The sequence below is a fragment of the Balaenoptera physalus genome (genome assembly GCF_965194825.1).
Source record: "Balaenoptera physalus genome assembly, chromosome: 14".
In the NCBI taxonomy this organism is placed as follows: Eukaryota; Metazoa; Chordata; class Mammalia; order Artiodactyla; family Balaenopteridae; genus Balaenoptera; species Balaenoptera physalus.
In genome coordinates, this window is record NC_138893.1 from 9,522,143 (window position 1) to 9,544,343 (window position 22,201).

The following is a 22,201-nucleotide window of genomic DNA, read 5'->3' on the forward strand; positions in this document are numbered from 1 at the left end:
TAAGTATATGTAAGGGGGAAAAAGGAATAAAACATTTTCCTCAAGGCAACCAAAATTCGCAGCACTGCCTGCCACAGGACATTTCGAGCTTTTAGGTAACTGTATCCATTAGCCATGCTTTGGATGCTAAGAACAGGAAGTCATACTAAAACTTAAACAAATAGCGTTTCTTTTTCTGAGGTGACAAAAAGAATAAGGAGACTCCGCAGGGATGCCATCTAGGCCAGTTTTCCCATGCTGTCATCCAAAAGGCCATGTGTGCGGCCCCTCACAGTTGCAATACAGCTGCCTCAGCCCAGGCATTCCAGGCAAGAGGGAGAAGACAGGGTCATGTCAGCATGTCCTTGTCTCCTACCTGGACCTTTTGGGAGGAAGCAGAAGCTTTCTCAGAAACAACTCTCACCTACTTTTAGGTCTCACTGGTGAGAACTCAGACGCCTGGCCACTGGATGCAAGGATGCTGGATGCAAGGTAGCCAGGAAAGCAAATATCTGTTTCCTGTTTGTTTGTTTTCCCCACTTTCTATAGTGGAACCATAAAGAGCTTTTATTTATGTGGCTTATATCTCTCAATATTTACCATAGCAGATATAAAAACTGAGAAATTCTGTGGTATGTACTTACACTGGAATATTATTCAGCCTTAAAAAGGAATGAAATTCTGATGCAACACAGATGAATCTTGAAAACGTTAAGTGATGGAAGCCAGACAGAAAACGACAAATACTGTATGATTCCACTTACATGAGGTACCTGGTATAGTCACATTCATGGAAACAAAGTTGAATAGTGGTTACCAGGGACCGGGAGAAAGGGATATTGGCAAGTTATTGTTTCATGGGGACAGAGTTTATTTGGGATGATGAAAAAGTTCTGAATATGGATAGTGGTGATGGTTGTACAATAATATGAATGTACTTAATGCCACTGAACTTGCACACTTAAAACAGTTAAAATGTTAAATTGTGATGTATATTTTATCAATAATAATTTTAAAAAGAAATATCAAATTTTAAGAATATTTAATTCATTTTAGAATAACGATAACAAACCCATAATATAGGTTTCACACAAAGAATATATTTTTATGAAACATAACTTTTTTTTTAATGATTTTTTTCTTTAATTAATTTAATTGTTTTTATTTTTGGCTGTGTTGGGTCTTTGTTGCTGTGCACGGGTTTTCTCTAGTTGCGGCGAGCTGGGGCTACTCTTCGTTGTGGTGCACGGGCTTCTCATTGCAGTGGCTTTTCTTGTTGTGGAGCGCGGGCTCTAGGCGCGTGGGCTTCAGTAGTTGTGGCACACAAGCTCAGTAGTTGTGGCTCGCAGGCTCTAGAGCGCAGGCTCAGTAGTTGTGGCGCACGGGCTTAGTTGCTCCGTGGCATGTGGTATCTTCACAGGCCAGGGCTTGAACCCGTGTCCCCTGCACTGGCAGGGGGATTCTTAACCACTGTGCCACCAGGGAAGCCCCATAACTCTATTTTCCAAAAAAAAAAAAAAAAAAAAAAAATGGGTAGGTACAGTAGCATTGTTTTGCCTTTTTTGCACATCTCTTTATTATGTATCTTAATAGAAGACAGCTGGATTCTCGTATCGGCTCCTGCAGTGTTTCATTATCACATGTCATATAACGTCAGGGAAATGTGACTGTACGCTCGTGAAAGGATGGGAGTGGCAAAGGCAAGTACTGTCCTCGTGTTGGAAGAAATAGTTCCAGCTTCACAGACCCCCTGAAGGGGTCCCAGGACCACTTTGAGAACCAGTGCAGCATAGATGTGGTCTTTAGTTGGGAAGCCCTGTGTTAGCCATCGAGGGGTGTCTGCCATGGTCTCATTTTTCAATTTGGGGCTTTGCCTTTTATTTGCATAACTAAATGGTCAATTCAAGTGTTAGCCTCAGAACCAAGGAACAGTCTTCCCCACGATTATGTGCAGCTCTTCACGGCTTACCAAACAGAAAACGACCGGCAGTTTTGTAAATACAGACTCATTTTGGTTTCCCTAATATGCATTTGGATTCAGAAAGTCATAGGGTCTATTCAGTCACGGGTCAAATAAATGTTGCCTGTGCTTTCCTTCTTCCCAGGCATCTCTGCAAGAAGGAAGCTTCCCTCCCAAGCTCGTGGCATGAGAGAAGGATATGGAGCAGGAAGATGTATCTAAGATGGGACAGTAGAAGGACGCATCTGCCTCCACCGTCAGCCCTTTGCTCCAGGCTGTGCAACCATCCCTGTTCTGCAGGGATTATGGAAGACGTGATTGATGACATCCAAATTTACATTTGAAATCTTCGGCAGCTCCAAGGAACAAACCTAAGACATTCAGTCAACTGTTGTCAATATTGAATTATACCCACCTCATTCTCTGTATGCTATTCAGCCTCCTTAGCTATGCTCTCCTAAGTGTGAGAAAGTTCACAGGGCAGCATTGGGGGAGGGAGGCTTAGGTCATCTTCCCTAAGTGCTTCAGAAGTGAACTCCAAAATGTCAGGAGCATTGTGGGCAAATTGCAGAAAAAGCTAGAGAGGCCCTCCACCAGCATCCAAGATCTATGCCAGTGGTTTTCTGAAGAGGCATTGGGGTTTGCAGGTGGGATACAGAGTCACCTGGGGAACTTTCTCAAAGTACACGTGCTGGTTCCTTCCCCCAACCCCCCTGGAGATGGATCTTGTCTCACCACCAGCCCGGTTGAAAATCACTGATACGGGTTGTTAGGAAAGAGCTTCATTAAATTTAAATTTAGCATGTGAGGCTGTGGATAACCCCATCTCTGTTTCTGAGAAACAACTGTTTACTATTCTAGCACTCTGGAAACCTGGCAGCCAGCTAAGGGAGTGCTGGCAGCCCCGAGCTCCTGAAGCTTCTGTGCAGCTGCTCTGTAAGGGACCCCTGCCCTGAGAGCTCCCACCTGCCCAGCGTGGTGTTCAAGTTAGGAGGGGTACAAGACCGAGAACTTTGCAGGACCCAAAAGGGCAGCCGGGACCTATTTTCGATGATCCTGAGGATTATTAAGAAAGGAAATTCCACAAAGTCCATGTAACTCTCAGAAAGTATTTTGTTACATCGCTTGCTTTCTTTGTCTCTCCGATTTTATTTCTGGATTTCCCTCTTTACGTTTCTGCGTCTGGAACTGAATAGCAATGAAATGAAAGTGATTGTCCTAAAGAGATATTCCCGGGTGGAAAAATAGGTTACTAAAAATCCCTGCCGCTACCCATGGGATGGTAATCTTGATGGAATTGCAGGAGGATTTGAAGGACAATTGGAGCCCTGGCTACTCAGAGGGGGACTTTTTATCCTACTGTCTCTTATTGTAGGGAAAAGGTGATGTGGGTTACAGCTACCTAGGTATTTGGACTGAATTTGTTGCTGAACACTGAGAAATTGCCTTGCTCACACTTTCTTTTTGTATTTATTTTTTTTATTGAAGTATAGTTGATTTACAATGTTGTGTTAGTTTCAGGTGTACAGCACAAGTGATTCAGTTATATATATATCTTATAACTATATACTTCCATTATAGTTTATTACAAGATATTGAATATAGTTCCCTGTGCTATACAGTAGGACCTTGTTGTTTATCTGTTTTATATTTAGTAGTGTATATCTGCTAATCCCACTCTCCTAATTTATCCCTCCCCCCCTACCCCTTTGGTAACCATAAGTTTGTTCTCTATGTCTCACACTTTCTTTTTGAAAAGTTTGCTGCAGGCAAAGCCTTCAGCTCAGATGCCCTTCTTCTAAATCACACACACGGTACATGACACGGGGTGTTGGAGTGGGGGCACTGGACGGTAGACGCAAAACAGTCCTGGTATCTCCACAAGTGACGTGATAGACACACCGCGTGATCCCTGCAGCTAAAATGGGACTCCAGGCGCTGGAAGGAATGGAAAGTGATGACGCGGGACTCCTGAACGGTATCCTAACCTCAGAGGATGTTCACAGCCAGTGCTATACAAGCTGAATGGACTGGAGCCCAGTGCGTATGACGCCATCATGGACAGAGAATGTAATGACGTCGCCTGTTATTCCCTGCTTGAAGTGTCCTGTCTAACGAACCTACTCGTTAAGGAGAAAATAAAATAAAGCTTTAGTTCATCACCATTTGATGTTGGAAATGCACTCTGGAAGAGGATAGAGTTTACTCACTTAAAGGGTATGTTTTAGCCACACTTGTCCAAACCCATCTTTTCTGTGGTCATCTTTACCATTTTTGTCCAGCAGACCACACAGCAGGCAACAAACACCTAATTAGTCCTAACTATGGTCAAGGCACTGTCCTAAAAATCAGACAAATATACAAAGATAAAACAGACATGGAACCTGCCCTAAAGAGGATCACAAGCCAGCAGGAGAGGACATATGCATAAAGTGTTATTCTGCATGTACACATATAAGTATATACTTATATATCTGACATCTCAGAGTAGTGGCCACAGCACCTTCCATCAAGTGGGTTGTACACAAACGAATGAATCATATACATGTGAGCAGGGCTATTTTAATGGAGGGTGCACAGAAATAACGCTTCTAGAAAAATTTTCCCCAAGAATTCTGGAAGCCAGGGCAAGATTCCAGAACCTTCTTTTTAATAGATAATTAGTTGCTAGTATAACAAAACAAACCGTGAAATATAATGCTCAAAAAATTAATAAACTCTATTTATAAGCTTATGTATATTCCTTATATAATTGAATGGATAATATCTTTTATTTTTGAGGTTTTTTTCTCTTTCTCCATCTGTCTTTTTTTAACCATTTTTTAAATTGAAGTATAGTTAATTTACAATGTTATGTTAGTTTCAGGTGTACAGCAAAGTGATTCAATGATTCATATCATATATATATATATGTATATATTCAGCTTTACTGTTTCAATTCTATGAAAAAGTACTGGTATTGTATAACCACATAGTTCTTATACTTTGACTTTAAAATATATATATGTATTATTTTTATCTAAATACCGTTCATTTATGAGGTTTCAATAATTAAACTGACTCCATTAAAATTTAAGTTTAAACAGTTAACTTCTAATAGTAATGGAATGAGGTCTTGGTGGAGAAGGCAACTTTCGCAACTTTTGTGCTGTTTTAGGAAAACAGTGCATAGAAGTGGAACTAGTCTAGGAGTTTGGTGAAAAGGCTTAAAAGCAAATTTGTAATATGTCTTCTAAGCTTCTTAATTAAAAAAAAAAAAGCAATCTGACCAGCAAATGACTAGCATACTTTTCTCTAATTTACACCCTCTTGGTCCTGCCATAGGGGAGCACTTCTTTCCACTGAAGGCTAATACCAGTCCTGTGGGAGTCCATCAAGAAGTTCTTGGCAAGCACCTCAGAAGCCACTGCAGTAGAAGCACGGAGCCAGGTCATGTGCCTTCCCATCTGCTAGGTGGCTCCAGCCCTGGGCTGCCGGTCCCTGATGGCATGACATTAATCTATGCTGCCCCTTGTACCTGCCCCTTTCCCTTCCACCCACCCCCCCAACTGGGTGATTCCAGAGATTCCCTCTCCCTCACTTCATAACTCTGGAGGTGTGCGTGCATGCGCGTGCACACACACACACGCTTTGCCTCTCTTTGCCCAGTTCCTTTGCCATTGCAGAATCATCGCTGCATCACACCATGTCTGAGGTTAGCCATGTCTCCCACGTGACAACCCCTCCCCCAACTCCTCTCCTGGTTCTACTGTGAGTATCTGTTGGAAATAGAACCGGACTTCCCTGGTGACGCAGTGATTAAGAATCCACCTGCCAATGCAGCGGACACGGGTTCGAGCCCTGGTCCAGGAAGATCCCATATGCCGTGGAGCAACTAAGCCCGTGAGCCACAACTACTGAGCCTGCGCTCTAGAGCCCACGAGCCACAACTACTGAAGCCCACGCGCCTAGAGCCCGTGCTCTGCAACAAGAGAAGCCACCGCAATGAGAAACCTGCGCACCGCAACGAAGAGTAACCCTCGCTCGCTACAACTAGAGAAAAGACCGCGCGCAGCAACAAAGACCCAACACAACCAAAAATAAATAGAAAGATAGATAGATAGATAGATAGATAGATAGATAGATAGATAGATAGATAGATAAAAATAGAAAATAGGACCTTTGGTGGAGGAAAGGGGGGAAGAGATTCCCTCTCCACCTCCTCCTCCTCACCCCACTCCGTCTGTTCCTCTCTTCCCAACACTAGTCCCTGGTATTGAATGTGGAAAGCAAAGGCTCTCACCCACGTCCTGCCACTGCACCTCCCTCTCCTCCCCACCACCTCGTGCCTGCAACGTGTCCATGGTGAGGAGAATGAGAGGAAGATGGGAAAAGATTGACCCCAGGAGGTTGGGGCGCAGTGCTATCCCTCACGGCCCCTGACCCCCTGGACCATACCATTACTCAGCACCCACAGGGCCCTCTGCCCACCACCCTTGTCCAGTCTGCCCCCAGCCCTTCTTTGCTCCCACATCTCCTGCCATAGTCCCTTCCTCCTTAGGGTCCCCAATCCTTGTTCCCCACTTCTTCCCAGCCTCCGAGGCTCAGTAACTTCTGCCCTGGGCCATGAGGTCCTTGCTAGTGGTGTACACCTGGGAGGTTCTTAATCCATTTCTAGGACTGCAGCGGAGGAGACGCAAGTTCCTGACATTCAGAATTAGGTGTCTGTCAAAGTGGGGTTTGCTCTCATTTCTCCAATGCCTGCAGGACAAAGTACAGATTTCATTATGATCCACGGGCCTTTTATAACCTAGTTCTGCTCCTCGCTCCAGCCATAACTGATGCCCTCCCTCCTTCCTGCACCCTCCCGGCATCAAGCCAAGTGGTATCACTTGTATTTTCTTTCACACTCTTTCTTTTGCATGGAATATTGCCCTTCACCTCCTTACCATTTGCTACTTGTTCTTCAAGGAGCAACTAAAATGTCCTGTCTGTTGTTCTCCATGACCTGCTTCTCCAGACAGAATTCATTGCTCCCTAACCTGAATTTCCACCCTTCTTGTGTACAGTTCTATTAGAGTGTTTATCACATTACGTTAAAATTTTTGTTTATGTTCTGCCCTTCTCCAGACACCCTATGCAACCAGGGGGAGTGTTTGGAAGGTCAAGGAACATATCTGATCCATCTTCAACTCCCAATGAACTATTGTGTGATAATGTGTGTTTGATGAACAGAGTCAAATATATGATACACTTATTAATAGTTTGACAGGGACTTCCCTAGTGGTCCAGTGGTAAAGAATGTGCCTTACAATGCAGGGGATGCGGGTTTGATCCCTGGTCAGGGAACTAAGATCCCACCTGCTGTGGGGCAACTAAGCCCATGCGCCACACACTGAGCTTGCGCACCACAACTACTGAGCTCGTGTGCCTCAACTAGAGAGCCTGCGTGCTGCAAACTACAGAGCCCACACACCCTGGAGCCTGCGTGCCACAACTAGAGAGAGAAAACCTGCATGCCACAACTAGAGAGAAGCCCACACACCGCAATGAGAGATCCAGCATACCTCAACAAAGATCCCGTGTGCCACAACTAAGACCCGATGCAGCCAAAAATAAATTAAATAAATAAATAATAAATCTTTAAAAAAAGTTCGACAATGTAGGTGTATTGTAGATTATTCATTAGATTAAAATTTATACCTACCACATGCTGGGAACTATTCCAGACATCAGAGAAACAGCCATAAAAGTGACAGGTAAGCTGCCCATCATCGTGGTCATCACGTGGGGGGAGATGGGCAAAGAAACAAGTAAACAAACAAATAGAATCATTTCAGAGAGACTTCAGTTCTGTGAATGAAACACTACAGGGTGATGTGGTGGAGTGGCCAGGAGGCATACTTTACAACTGGGTGGTCAGGGAAGGCCATGCTGAGGAGATATTAGTGACATTTTCTCTGAGATGAATGATAAGAAGGAAACGGTGAAGGTCTGGGTGGCACAACATTTCAGACAGGGAGCAGCAGTTACACAGCCCAATGTAGGAATGAGTGTGTCATGTCTGAGAAACTGAAAACTTAGTGCTGTTGGAGAAAAATGAGAGGGAGTGCCGTGGACTGAGTTACATCCTCCCAAGATTCCTATGTTGAGGCCCTAACTCTCTTTATGATGGTATCTGGAGGTGGAGTCTTTGGGAGGTAATTAGGGTTAGATGAGGTCATGAGGGTGGGGCCCTCGTGATGGCATCGGTGCCCTCATAAGAAGAGACAGCAGAGAGCTCATGTGTTTTATCTCTCTGTCATGTGAGGACACAGCAAGGTGGCCGTCTGCAAGCCAGGAAGCATCCTCACCGGAAACTGAACCTTGACCTTGAACTTCCAGCCTCCGCAACTGTGAGAAAATTAATTTCTGTTGTTTAAGCCTCCCAGTCTGTGGTATTCTGTTATAGCAGCCCCGGCTAACTAGCACAGGGAGTAATACCAGAGGAAGTAAGAACAGCAGGCAGAGGAACAGATCTTTTAGGACCTTGTGCACTGGGGTAAGGAATATGAAAATGTCATACCATCTGTGTGCTGCCTAGGGCTAGGTATTCCAGCCATCTCTTTCTGCATGAAAACCACCTGAACCCTTAGTGTCTTGAAGCAAACACCACCATTTATTTGCTCCTGGTTTTGCAATCTAGGCAGGGCTCCGTGGGGATGACTTGGCTCTGTTCCATGAGATATTGGCTGAGGTCCCGCATGCAGCTGTGCTCAGCTCCCCTGGGGCTGGAACCACAAAGAAGTCTTCCTTAACTGTGTGTTAGGGACCGCACACTGCAGCCAACGAAGCTGGATGGCTGGGGACTGGCTGGGCCTTTTGCTCTCCATGTGGTTTCTCATCATTTAGTGGTCTATCTTGAACTCCTTTTTAGGCAACTGGATCCCAAGAAGGTGAAAGCAGAAACCACAGTGCCTTTTTTTTTTTTTTTAATTTTTGGCTGTGTTGGGTTTTCGTTTCTGTGCGAGGGCTTTCTCTAGTTGCGGCAAGTGGGGGCCACTCTTCATCGCGGTGCGCGGGCCTCTCACTATCGCGGCCTCTCTTGCTGCGGAGCACAGGCTCCAGACACGCAGGCTCAGCAATTGTGGCCCACGGGCCCAGTGGCTCCGCGGCATGTGGGATCGTCCCAGACCAGGGCTCGAACCCGTGTCCCCTGCATTGGCAGGCAGATTCTCAACCACTGTGCCACCAGCGAAGCCCCCACAGTGCCTTTTTAAGTGCTGAGACGGGAAGTCCCAGAATGTCATTTCCTCCACATCTGCCAATATTCAAAGGGGATGGAGATGCTGAAAATAAGAAATAGTTTTCTTTTCCAACCCAACAAATCGAGAAATGTCTCCTCTAACTTTTGCTTGAAAAGAGGACAGGTGTTTTTTGTTTGTTTGGTTGGTTGGGTTTTTGGCCATGCTGTGTGGCCTGTGGGATCTTAGTTCCCCAACCAGGAATCGAACCCACACCCCCTGCCGTGGAAGCTCAGAGTCTTAACCACTGGACCACCAGGGAAGTGGTTCTCTCTCTTTTGTTTTTTAAGTGGTTAAGATAGTCAATTTTATGTTATATGTTTTTTACCACAAGGAAAAAAGTGATACAGCTTCTGCCTGGTTCTCTTGGGATCCTTAGCCGTGTTGTGAGGAAGCCCAGAGCAGCCCTGGCAGAGGGACCACGTAGAGAGATCTCCCCAGGTGTGGGGTCCAGCCCCACTGAGGTCCCAGCCACCAACCAGCATCAACCACCAGGGTGTGAGTTAAGGCAACAGCAAGTCCCCCCTGCCTTCCAGGCTTCCCAGCCCTAACATGCTGGAGCAGAGACTAGCCAATTCCCTTATTAACTATAGACACCATGCTGTACATTGCATCCCCAGGGCTTACTTATTTTATAACTGGAAGTTTGTACCTCTTGACTCCCTTCACCCATTTCTCCCATCCTCCCACCTTCCCACCCCCATCTCTGGCAACCACCAATCTATCTATGAGTTCAGTTGTTTGTTTGTTTTTAGATTCCACATATAAGCAAGATCATATAGTATTTGTCTTCTCTGTCTGACTTATTTCACTTAGCATAATGCCCTCAGAATCCATCCATGCTGTTGCAAATGGCAAGATTTCCTTCTCTTTTTATGGCTGAGTAATATTGCATAATATTTTTATGAGTAATAAAATATAAATATATAAAATATACTTTACAACATAATATATAGCACATTTTTCTTTATCCATTTATCCATTAATGGACTTTTAGGTTGTTTCCTTATCTTGGCTGGTGTAAATCATGCTGCAATGAACATTGGGGTGCATGTATCTTTTCAAGTTAAGGTTTTTGTTTTCTTTGGATAAATACCCAGAAGCGGATTTGCTGGATCATTTGGTAGTTCTATTTTTAATTTTTTGAGGAATGTCTATACTGTTTTCCATAGTGGCTGCACCAATTTACATTCCCATTGACAGCGCACAAGGGTTCCATTTTGTCCACGTCCTTGCCAACACTTGTTATTTCTTGTCTTTTTTATAATAGCCATTCTAACTGGTGTAATGTGATAGCTCATTGTGGTTTTGATTTTCATTTTCCTGATGCTTAGTGATGCTGAGCACCTTTTCTTTCTTTTTTTTTTTCTTTTTAAAAATTTATTAAAGTAGAGTTGAATCACGATGTTGTGTTAATTACTGCTGTACAGCACATTGACTCAGTTATGCATATACATACATTCTTTTTCATATTCTTTTCCATTATGGTTTATCACAGGATATTGACTATAGGTCCCTGTGCTCTACAGTAGGACCTTGTTGTTCATCCATTCTATATATATATACCAGTTAGCATCTGCTAACCCCAAACTCCCAATTATTTCCTCCCCCACCCTCTCCCCCTTGGCAATCACCAGTCTATTCTCTATGTTCCTGATTCTGTTTCTGTTTCATAGATAGGTTCATTTGTGTCATATTTTATGTTCCACATGTAAGTGATATCATATGTTATTTGTCTTTCTCTTTCTGACTCTGAGCAAATTTTCATATACCTGTTGGCCATTTGTATGTCTTCTTTGGGAAAATGTCTATTTAGATCCTCTGCCCATTTTTAAGTTGGGCTGGTTTTTTTTTTACTACTGAGTTGTGTGAGTTCTTTATCTATTTTGGATATTAACCCCTTATCAGATATATACTTTGCAAATATTTTCTCCCATTTGGTAGGCTGCTTTTTCATTTTGTTGATGGATTCCTTTGCTGTGCAGAAATTTTTTAGTTTGATATAGTCCCACTTATTTATTTTTGCTTTTGTCACCTTTGCTTTTGGTGTCAAATCCAAAAAATCATTGCCAAGGCTGATGTCAAGGAGCTTACTGACTATGTTTTCTTCTAGGAATTTTATAGTTTCAGGCCTTATGTCCAAGTCTTTAACCATTTTGAGTTACTTTTTGTGTGCGGTGTAAGAGAGTGGTCCAGTTTTATTCTTCTGCATGTAGCTGTACAGTTTTCCCAAGACCATTTATTGAAGAGACTGCCCCTTCCCTATTGTATGTTCTTGTCTCTTTTGTCACAAATTAACTGATAATACATGTGTAGATTTATTTCTGGGTTGTCAATTCTGTTCCACTGATCTATGTATCTGTTTTTATTCCAATACCATTCTATTTCCAGTCTTCCCAGTGCTAGCCATTCTGGTGGATGTGTAGTAAAATCTCACCGTGGCTTTAGTTTGACTGTTTATAATCGATGCTAAGAACATATCCATATATTTATTACACATTTAGAGACTGTCTTTTTTGAAATGACTGTTAAAGAGTTCTGCCCATTTTTCTATTGGGTTGTCTATCTTTTCTTTTTGATTCGAAGCCATTCCCTAAATATTCTGCATATGAGCCATTTGTCAGATATACATATGGCAAATGTTTTCTCTCTAATCTTTGGCCTGCCTTTGCACTATCTTAGTGGTGATTTTAGATAAACTTGTCTTTTAAGTATCGCTACTCCTAGATGGCCAGTTGCTAAACTCGACTTCCCAATGGGGTCCCCCCACTTCTCTGGGTTCTCTTTAACCTAACTGCTGCCTGTGCCATTGCCTTTAGGACAATGTCTCCTGCCGGCTGCGTTGAACACCCTCTGCGTGCAGTGCACCTGTTCCTGTCCTTTCGGGGCCTGCCCTATCCCAGTGGGCAGATCTGGTTCCAAGTTCTGGTATTTTCCAGTCTGCTCAGACTCCCTGCAGTTAACTAACTGTGTCCAATCGTGTTCTGAAAATAAGTTCAGGATGTCCAAACAATTGACTTATAAATGAACTTTGGAACCCATGACTTTGTCCATTGGGGAAGCCCTAGATATTCTATTTCCTTCTGCCTTAGTCACTTAGGATCAAGTATCAATACTTCTAGCCAAAAGGAACTGAAATATTAAAACCATAATTGTGGATCATCAAGACACCTCTGCAACTTAGTACCAGCCTACCAATCTATGGGAGAAGTTACACTATGAGAAAATGAAACTTTTAAGCCAAGTTGAGAAATTCAACAAGTAATGATTGACATGTGTCAGTCACTGTTCCAAACTCTACAGAATTAACAAAAGAAAAAAAACCAGACACCAATCCATGCATACACGACACATATTTTAGATGGAGCGACAGATAGCAAACAAGCTAAATAAGTAAAACATTTAGCATGTTAGGTAATAAGTGCTAAGGGGAGGTAGGCCTGTCATGACAGAGGAGTTGGGTTGATAGTTTTAGATGGAATTTCCAGGTAAGGGCTCACCAAAAGAGTGAAATTTGAGCAAAGACCTGAAAAAAAGGGAAAGAGCCATGGAGATATCTGGGGGAAGAACACTTAAGGCAGAGGAAACAGCAAGTGCAGATGCCCTGAGGTGGAAGTGTGTCTCTTGCGTTGGAAAAGCAGCGAGCATCAAAGAGGCAAATGTGGCTGAAATTGAGAGAGAAAAGAGAGAAACAGGAGAAGAAGCCAAAGAAATGTAAGGGGTAGGTAGGGCCTTATAGGTCATTGACTTACAATACGAATAAGACTACACCAATTTGGTATGGTGATGTTCAGAGGCCAAGTTCACCTCGTGTGTAGTTAAGAAGGATGGTTGTCATTTGGGAGTCGTTAGGAAAAGCATGCTGCAGCCCTGAGAAAAAAAGGAAAAATGAGCCACGGAAAGGGAAGGGCTAGAGGTTGCACTACTGGATCAAGGGTTTGGCTGGGGGTAAGTGAGGAACACTGAGATCCTGAGTCCACAGAGACAAGAAGATTCAAGGAAAGGCCAGGACATAGGGCAGGATTAACAAACTCCAGACACAGAGGTTCAGCAGTGCCTGGCTGGCTTCTTGCAGAGAATTAATAAATAAGAAAATGGGCTGAGGTCACATTAAGAGATCTTACTGGTACACGGCTCATTATTCAAGGATCAACTTCTCTGCAGTGTCTGCCTGCTATGGGTCATTCTCTAGTCCCTTAAATTATTAGGTTTTTAAAAAATATTTCATGAAGATGTAATGATTTTTATCAGCAAAAAAATTAGTCCATCTTAGGTACTATACCAGTACTGGAAGTGAGACTTCTTTTATTACTTTTTTTAAATTCAAGATGTTGGCTGTCATCTTCAGCAACATGTGTTTTGTTAGTTCTGACTTAAACTCCTCTTTTTGGCAATTCTTCTGAAGTAAGATGTATTTTTCTTTGTTGGCTTATGGGGCTCTGGTCTGATATTAGATTGCCTAAGGTGATAACTCCCTTTGTGTAATAAAAGCTGAAGATGTCTCTCCTCCTATGGCTTGACAATATAGAACAAGGTAGGTGGACAGTCCCATTGAGGATCACAGACAAAATCTTTCTGTTCTCAGTTTCTTCTTATTTCCTAGCCTCAAGATCAGTGATGACTCAGGACATTATTGAACTGTGTATCAGTAATCATTGCTAGGTACCAATATTACTGCAAACAGTGGTTTAAAACAACACATTTATTATCTCACACTTTCTGTGGGTCAGAAGTCCAGGCACAGCCAGGCTGGGTCATCTGCTTCAGCATCTCACAAACCTGCAATTAAAGTATCAGCAGGGACTTTGGGCTCATCTAAGACTCAAGGGAAGGACCCACGTCCAAGTTCATGTGGTTGTCGGCAGCATTCATTTCTTTGTGGGCTATTGGACTGAGGGCCTCCATTTCTCTCTGGCTGTCAGCTGGAGGCTGCCCTAAGTTCCTTGCCAGGTGGGTCTTCCCAACAGTTCTTTGTTTTCTCAAAGCCAACAAGGAGGAGAGTCTCCTGGCAAGATTAATGTCACAATTGTATGCAATGTAATCACACATATCTTGTCACCTTTGCCATATTCTATTGGTTAGAGGCAAGTCATAGGTCCCATCTTCACTCAAAAGGAGAGTGTTATATAAAGGCATGAAGACAAGTACAGGGGCTGTGGGGACCACTTTAGGATGTGTCTGCCTCTTGGGGCCAGGAAGACCAGACACACTCATGCATTCAAAGTCAACCTACCATAGGAAGGAGCATAGATTTTAGCAGCATATGTTCTACCCAGGAGCCTCTCCTTTATGGTCTTCACATAAGAGTTTCCTGATATTTTAGCCTCCATGCTCTTCCCTGGTACCTGGAGAGCAGCTCGCCCTCACACATGGCAAAGGGTCTGCTTCTCCTAGCTGCTGCTACAGCTACCTGGTCCAGGTGAGGCACAGAAAGTAAAGTTACAAGTGAGCCTCACTCAGGTGGCACATATCCAGAATCCTCTCTTAAATACATTTTTTTAGTAACGTGGAATATTTTCCACAGCTTCAGTGTTTGGAAAATATTTAAATAAATTTGACACCCACAAATTATAGTACACTCAAACTATGTAGCTATTAACAGAGATTTTACCATGGAAAAATGTTCCTGGAGAGGGGGGAACAGTTTGAAAAAACAGTAGATATTTCAAACATGATTCCTTTTAAATAATATGCATGTATGTGTCTATAAATGTTAAAAGTGGTTATCTCTAGGTGATAAGGATAATAGGTGATTTTATAGTTCTTCTTTTGACTTAGCTATATCAAAAAAATACAGTGAAATGTATTACTTTTGTATTGAAAGTCCAAGCCTTAGAAGTTTTTGCTCATTTTTATTTGAGAGTGTGATCTATTTGAGACTGAAGACTGTGTTATGTATCTCTGTATTTCTAGCCCCCTAGCAAAACTCCCTTGGACATATTAAGCTCTTAATAAATGTTTTTTGACAAACATATGGGTTTCAGAAGATTTAAAACCAATGTCAAGATATTCTGTGGAGATATGCAGCAATACTAATTTATATGCAGTGTTACAAACAAAAAAAAATCTCCAAAACTTGCACTCCACTACTTCTAAGGAACCAACTCCACTCCACCTTCCCCAATGCAATCAACTATTATAGGAGGCAAAGGTGGCAGATGGCATGGTTCCTGGTTAAGGATAGTTTAGACAAGTGACATTCACAGATAATCTAGTTTTTCTTGTTTTAATCTATAGTTTCAACCGTCTTCCTCGATATGACTTCTGAAATTAGTACTAAGAAGAAGAAAAATGGAAGGAATTGTCATTACATTTCCTATTTCGGACCACCACTCTAGGAGTTGGTAATGAGTATACAATTGATTTTGAACTTAAGGATGAATGAGGAGGAAAAATAAGGAACCAAGTAAATAACCCTTGTAATATTGGGAACTTACTATAAATAATTCCTTGTTATTTTTTACTTCACCCAAAACAAACTGTTATTCACCAAGAGTGAGTGGGCTAGAGAATTTTTCCTCAAGAGTACTAGATGGTAACGTATCACGATATGTTTATAAGTTGTTATTTCAGCACTGCATTTTTTTTTTAATTAATTTATTTATTTATTGGCTGTGTTGGTTCTTCCTGCTGCATGTGGGCTTTTCTCTAGTTGCAGAGAGCGGGGGCCACTCTTTGTTGCAGTGCGTGGGCTTCTCACCGCGGTGGCCTCTCTTGTTGCAGAGCACAGACTCGAGGCACACAGGCTTCAATAGTTGCGGCACGTGGGCTCAGTAGTTGTGGCGCACGGGCCCAGCTGCTCCACAGCATGTGGGATCCTCCCGGACCAGGGCTCGAACCCACGTCCCTTGCGTTGGCAGGTGGATTCTTAACCACTGCGCCACCAAGGAAGCCCTCAGCACTGCATTTTAATGCTTACACTATTTTTAAGGAATAAGGGCAAGTATAACTTGGGTCCTATTTTACAGAGGGGAATATCGAAGCATGGAAAGAGGCTAAAAATTTTTTACAAGATGGAAAAGTCAATGGCCTATTAAATAATAGATATTAATATTTTTACTTTGAAAGTCAGTGGTCCATCAAATGATAGCTATTAATATCATTGATCAATCTGTCTTTAGTATGACTAAGACCTTTTTACCTCCTACTCAATGTTTTCTTTCTTTTTTTTAATGTATGAAAAAAATTTTTAAATTTTATTGAAGTATAGATGATTTACAATGTTGTGTTAATTTCTGCTGTACAGCAAAGTGATTGTTATACATATATATATTCTTTTCCATTATGGTTTACCCCAGGATATTGAATATAGTTCTTTGTGCTATACAGTAGGACCTTGTTGTTTATCCATCCTATATATAATAGTTTGCATCTGCTAATCCCAAACTCTCAATCCTTCTCTCTCCCCGTTGTTGGCAACCACAAGTCTGTTCTCTATGTCTGTGAGTCTGTTTCCGTTCCGTAGATAAGTTCGTTTGTGTCCTATTTTAGATGACACATATAAGTGATATCATATGGTATTTGTCTTCCTCTTTCTGACTTACTTCACTTAGTATGATAATCTCTAGGTCCATCCATGCTACTCAACGTTTTCTTGATTCCTAGGAAAATAAAACAACAAATAACTAATTAGATCATTGGTCTTTTCTTTTTCCTTCTACAATCCTAATATTTTATGATGATTAGCTCAGTTTCCCCTTTTTAGTCTACTCTGCCTAATCATTTTGTCAGGACCCTAGATGGGGCTTTCAGTTACAGACTCTTCAGCCTTGGCTGAGTAACAGAGCTGTCTACCAACGTCATGATCCCAGCAAGAGTTTGCTGGTGTGTTCCATCTTGGCTTTTCCCCTGTAATTGTAGCTACTACCTCAATCTCATCTAGGTTCAAACAGCTGCTGCACTTTCCTCATTTATCATCCTTAAAAAAAAAAAAGACCCTGCCATGTACTAGACACTGTGTAAGGCCTGGCTGAAGGGTGGGGTGAGGAAAGGAAAACCCAGTTACAGCTGATGCCTTCCTGTGGCCAGAATTTTTTTTCCTTTCCCTTTCACTCTATAACACACCTTCTTTCTCTACCATCTTCCACAAGTCCCTGCTTGGAAGCCCCCCGGCTTTGTACGTCCTATGTTTGAAATCTGAGCTCCACCCAGGCAAATCAACAGTCTACTTACCTCTTTTCTTTCTTTTCTTGTCTTTTAGTCTCCTTTTCTCTCTCTCTATTGAAGTCCACTTTTTCTTTAAAAAGGTCAAACTTCAATTAGACCTCGCCTCATATTAACAAATTAATATGAGGTTATGTCATGCCCTTCCAGGAGTGCCTAAAGTTGACTATTGTTCTCAGAAATGACATTCAGGGGACTTCCCTGGTGGCGCAGTGGTTAAGAATCCACCTGCCAATGCAGGGGACACGGGTTCGAGCCCTGGTCCGGGAAGATCCCACATGCCACGGAGCAACTAAGCCCGTGCACCGCAACTACTGAGCCTGCGTTCTTGAGCCCGTGAGCCACAACTACTGAGCCCATGTGCCACAACTACTGAAGCCCGTGCGCCTAGAGCCCGTGCTCTCCAACGAGAGAAGCCACTGCAATGAGAAGCCCACTCACTGCAATGAAGAGTAGCCCCTGCTCGCCGCAGCTAGAGAAAGCCCACATGCAGCAACGAAGACCCAACGCAGCCAAAAATAAATAAAATAAAATAAATTAATTTTTTTAAAAAAGAAATGACATTCAGGAAGTATTGTTTTAAGTTAAATTGGCTTCCAGGTCTTCAAACATTTTTTTCTGATGTCAAAAGTAAACATTCTTTCAACAAAACCAGAAACTGCAAGGAACACAGAGAAGAAAACAGAAAACAGAGTTTCATCATCCTGAGTTAATGCTAATATTGGCATACGTTTCTTTCAAGATCTTATTTTATGCATGTATGATTGCATATAAAAATACATCTTTACTGAGTAGGGATAATTTGTGATACACACTTTTGGTATCTTTTTTTATTTAGCATAGAGACATTTTCCAACATAATTAAATATTCAATTAAACAGGTAATTACCCTTGAATTACTTTCAGATGTTTCTCTTCATCTATTAATTGGGAAAAAGATCAGCCCAATAATTATGGCCATTCCTAAAGTTTGAAAATTCTAACTCCACACTGGGAAATTTTTAATCAGTAAAAGTAACTTAAAAATTAAACATACAGAAAAAGCTGCTATTGCTGTAGATTTTAAACAAAGATTTCATATATTTTATTTTACTTAATGGTGCCATCCATCATGAATACCAAAATGCAGCTAAAAATAACAACAATAGTAAGACTGCAGAAGATATTCTAAGGACAGATGAGGAAGCATGATAGCAAATACCTCTGTAGTTTGAGAATAGACTTTTGAGCTCTGTTGGAAAGTCTGGGTCTTCTGTTCAACTATGAAATAATATCCAGGTTAATTTCGATCCTGTCTTTCTGAGCTAGTGGTTAGGGAAATGATCAGAACTGGTCATCTAAGTAAAATATGGTAACCATCAATGAATATTTCCATGATGATTACAATAGTACATAGAGAAAAAATTTTTGAGAAGGATATATTGTTGTTTAAGAGACCCAAAAATTTATTTGCCTTGATAAAAGCAGGAAACCACACATTTTACCTACTTTCTTAAGAAATATGAGATCTGACTAGGTCTGCGGGAAGCGAGATGTTTAGGTAAAGTCTCTCAAGGCCTTGCTGTAGGAGAAAAAGCGTCTGATTTGGATTAGAAGACCTGGGTTCTCGTCCTGTCATTTTCACTAACCATTTGAGTGATTTGAACAAGTTACTTCACTTATCTGAGGCTCAGAGTTTTCTTCCAAAAAAAGAAAAAGAAAAGACAAAAATAATGCATGCTTATTGTAAAATTTTTAAGCAACATTTAAGTATGTAAAGTAAAAATGTACTTTGCCTCACTCTCTGAGTCTACTCCATGGTATAACCACTGTTTAAAATTTGGTGTACATCACTCTATACATTTCTTTATAAGCAGTTAAATATATTTTAAAAATAAAAATAGGATCAAACTCTATATATTCTTATAATTTACTTTTTCCACTTAATACTGTATCGTGGACATTCCAACTGCAGTCTTACATTTCGTGGTACAGAGATACCCTAATTGGTGAAACAGTTTCCATTACTGATGGACATTTACTTTGACCCCAATTTTTCACCATCTAAAAGTCATGAAACAGGGACTTCCCTGGCGGTCCAGCGGTTAAGGCTCCATGCTTCCACTGCAGGGGGTGTGGGTTTGATCCCTGGTTGGGGAACTAGGATCTTGTGTGCCTAGCGGTGTGGCCAAAAAGTAAAAAATGAAAATAAAAAGTAAGAAATCATGAAACAAGCACATTGGAATATATATTCTCATGTGTATGTATTAGGTTCCTTTAGGATAGCTTTTTTAAAATGAGCCAAAAGGTATATATATTTTAAGTTTGTGTAGGTGGTGAGAAACTGCACTCCAAAATCATACCATTTGATGTTTCCCCTAATCAAGTATGAGACTGCTCCCCCTGCACACTTTAACCAACATTAAATATCACATATCTTCTTATATTCTGCCAGTCTGATCAGTGAAAATGGAACCTTATTGAAACTTTCTTAATCTATAAAAGGAAGAGTTGGATTGCATGCTCTCTAAGGACATCTGGGTTCTAAAATGTTACATGTGGAATCATGTGGAAAACATAATTGCTTTCCCTAAGGACATAAATGTCTGCCATCATGATGGACTTTTCCGGGCCCTTCCTGACCCATCTGCAAAACTATGATGCACAGTCCTGAGAGTTTTTGCTGAGGGTTCCAGAGGAGGTTGGACATCTATTTAGAGATATGGGACCTGACGATCTCATCTGAAGTGAACGAAGACAATTGTTGCTATTTTCAGCAATTTTAACTAAAAAGGAGGAAACAGTACCAAAAAAAAAAAAGTAACAAAAAGGCTAAAAATATATAATCCTTCTTTCAATACTGTATGTTATAAATAAACCAAGGACAAAAGCTCGGTACTTAAGATCTAGCATTTGACAGGGACTCTCTAACTATTGGTAATAATTCTACTGATGAAACTACCTCTGTTAATGGCTTCTTTCTGGCTAAACTTTAGGTATGTAGATATTAGGCTAATGCTAATAAAACTTTCAGTTAGCCCTAGGGGGAAAAAAAGATTATGACAGAGCAATGGAAAATCTACCCAGGGGAAGGTTAGTTTGATTGATGTGCCCTTCTGGCTTTGGCACTCAATTGCTCTATTAAGAGTTACAGTGTCTTTTAAGTAGCAGTTTGGAAGCTGTCTCCTAGATTTAAGGTACTCCTGAGTTTCCCTCCAGCTCCGAAAGTCGGTAAAGGCTTACGTCTTAATCACTGTTGGTTTTTGTTTAATGCTTTCCTTTCTGGTAGCTCTTTTTATTTCATAAAATCCTTGTGCAGTTTTAAAACTTTTACCTTTCAAATTTTCAATCAATCATACTATAAAAATGGAGGAAATAATTTCTAAATGGCACCTGTAGGGAATTTTTTAAAAAATATTTTATTTATTTATTTATTTTTGGCTGAATTGGGTCTTAGTTGCGTTGCACGGGCTCCAGGGCACGTGGGCTCTGTAGTTGCGGCACCTGGGCTCTCTAGCTGTGGCCCATGGGCTCAGTAGTTGCTGTGCACGGGTTAGTTGCCCCGCAGCATGTGGGATCTGAGTTCCCGGACCAGGGATCGAACTTCAGTCCCCTGCATTGGAAGGTGATTCTTAACCACTGGACCACCAGGGAAGTCCCTGTAGGGAAATTTATTAAAATGTTAACATAACCCCAGGACTGAACTATTGTAATCACCTCCTACTGGCCTCTCTGCCACCAGCCTTCGCTCCTTTGACCAACCTACAACGTCCCTGTCTTATAGAAGATTTGGCTTAGACCATCTTCCGTATCTGATCTTGGTCTCCCGATCCCGCTTCCTTCCTCGCCTTTTTCCTTCTAGCATACCCCACGTTCTGGGCGTGTCAGCCTGGCAGTTCTCTGAACTCTCTATTCTGTATCTCCATGCCTTTTCACAGGTGGACCCACTACCCAGAATGACTTGTCCCCCGGCATGTCATCCCCTTGTTTGTTTCTATTCAACGTTTCAAGATGCAGCTCAAATGTCACCCTCTCGGGGAAGATGAACTCTCCAGGGAAAGCTGACCCCTTTTGTGCCCTCAATGTCTGGTCTCGTGCCTGTTAAACAGATGGCAGAGGTTACTTTCAATGGCTGCTTTCTGTACTAGACTCTGCTAACGCCTCTTTCTGGGTAAATATAGGCTCTGTGTGTCGGTCATCTTTCCAGCATTTATCAAAGTGCCGGGCATACTGTACAGACGTAATCAGTGTTCATTGAATTGACTTGAATTGAATGACATAGTGGCAAATCTGAGTGTATTTGGAGACTCATTTTATTGGCGATCATGGAATAAGTTCCAAGAAAGCATTGTCATATAAACTACACTTATAAATCATGCAAACTCCGAACGAATCACGTCTGTGGCACAGTGATCCCCGGCTCCTTATTATTGGGAGAAGGAGGTATGAGAAAGATTTCATTCTGTTATTTTTACAATCTTCTTTGATGTACTTCTTGTACAATAGCCATGGTTCCCTAAAGGTTCTGTGATCTTCTGAGCTGTTTGAAAGCACATTCAATGAAAACACAAGACTAACCACATGTGCAAAGTAAAATACAATTTGCTTTGTTAGTGTTCATCCAATTAATTTTTTAAAGGTATACCACCATCCCCAACCTTTAAAATGTTCAAAGAATTTTGACGTGACCAATTTTGGAGCTTTAATGGAATGGATTCACCCTCTACCTATCTGACAGTCCAAAATAATAACTGCCTATACATAAATACCTCACCCTTTAATCTAAGGCCTTCAATTCCTTAATGTCTGCAATTATGCTGATAGCTTAAAATTTTTATGAGTATAATGACTTTTACAG

General features: G+C 41.6%; 1 long non-coding RNA gene across 1 annotated transcript; it reads left to right on the forward strand.

Moving 5' to 3' along the window:
* Nucleotides 1-1,498: 1,498 nt before the first annotated feature.
* LOC309643174 lies at nt 1,499-6,049 on the forward strand. Its single transcript, XR_014253606.1, has 2 exons — nt 1,499-4,156; nt 5,264-6,049. It is a non-coding gene; the product is annotated as an uncharacterized lncRNA (long non-coding RNA).
* The last annotated feature ends 16,152 nt before the right edge of the window (nt 6,050-22,201 follow it).